This window comes from Wasmannia auropunctata, unplaced genomic scaffold (genome assembly GCF_000956235.1).
Source record: "Wasmannia auropunctata unplaced genomic scaffold, wasmannia.A_1.0 LD336106.1, whole genome shotgun sequence".
Lineage (NCBI taxonomy): Eukaryota > Metazoa > Arthropoda > Insecta > Hymenoptera > Formicidae > Wasmannia > Wasmannia auropunctata.
This window is the reverse complement of record NW_012026784.1, coordinates 9,825,721-9,826,556: the sequence shown is the minus strand read 5'-3', so window position 1 is coordinate 9,826,556 and position 836 is coordinate 9,825,721.

The window sequence follows — 836 nt, the reverse complement described above, 5'->3', positions numbered from 1 at the left end:
CGTCGCCATTTTGTTAAAAAATAAAAAATAAAATATTTTTTACTTCTAAAGACTTGTATTATTAAAACCTTAAAACGAATTTTTTGTTACTTTTATTGTTTTCCTAAAAAAAATTCCCAAAGTTACCAATTGATTTTTAGGCGGTCAAGGTGGTGTAACCCTTTAAACCTCACAATGCCAATATGGCGTTTCCCATAATTAATAAACATGCCCGAAACCTTAATTTTATCCAAAATGCCCCGCTATCCGAATTACCCCGCTGTACCCTAACTTGTGCATGGTGTAAGCAATCTTTTTGCATACAACATTTTTTTCATGATCATCATATTTGTAACCAGTTTGAACCATAAATATTATCAAGCGACGCGGTAGCGGCGCGACGCCAAGTACACAAGGCGTCACAAATGCCTACTCATCTGAAATTGCAGGAGCACATATACAGGGTGCGTCGCCAAAATCCGGACAAATTTCAAGTTGAAATTCCCTCCGTTCAATACCACTGGTACATGTCGCGATTGGCATTCAAATAGCTTGACGCATGTACTAAACCATCATAACTTCGAAACAGTCGCAATGTTGAAACCAAATGCGGAGTATAACTGAAGAGCCGCGATTATCGAAAGTGTTCGCGCCGGGCGCTCGGCGACAGAAATCATTCGGTTCTTCGGGTATCCGAGATCGACTGTGTATGATGTCATCGCAAAGTACCATGAGTCGGAGAAGTCCAACGAAGGTTCTGCACAAGTCATTTGGTGCAAAATTGGTTGTCGGACAACGTCGACATGTTTTGGTCGAAAGAATTCTGGCCTCCCAACAGCCCAGATTTGAATCCTTTG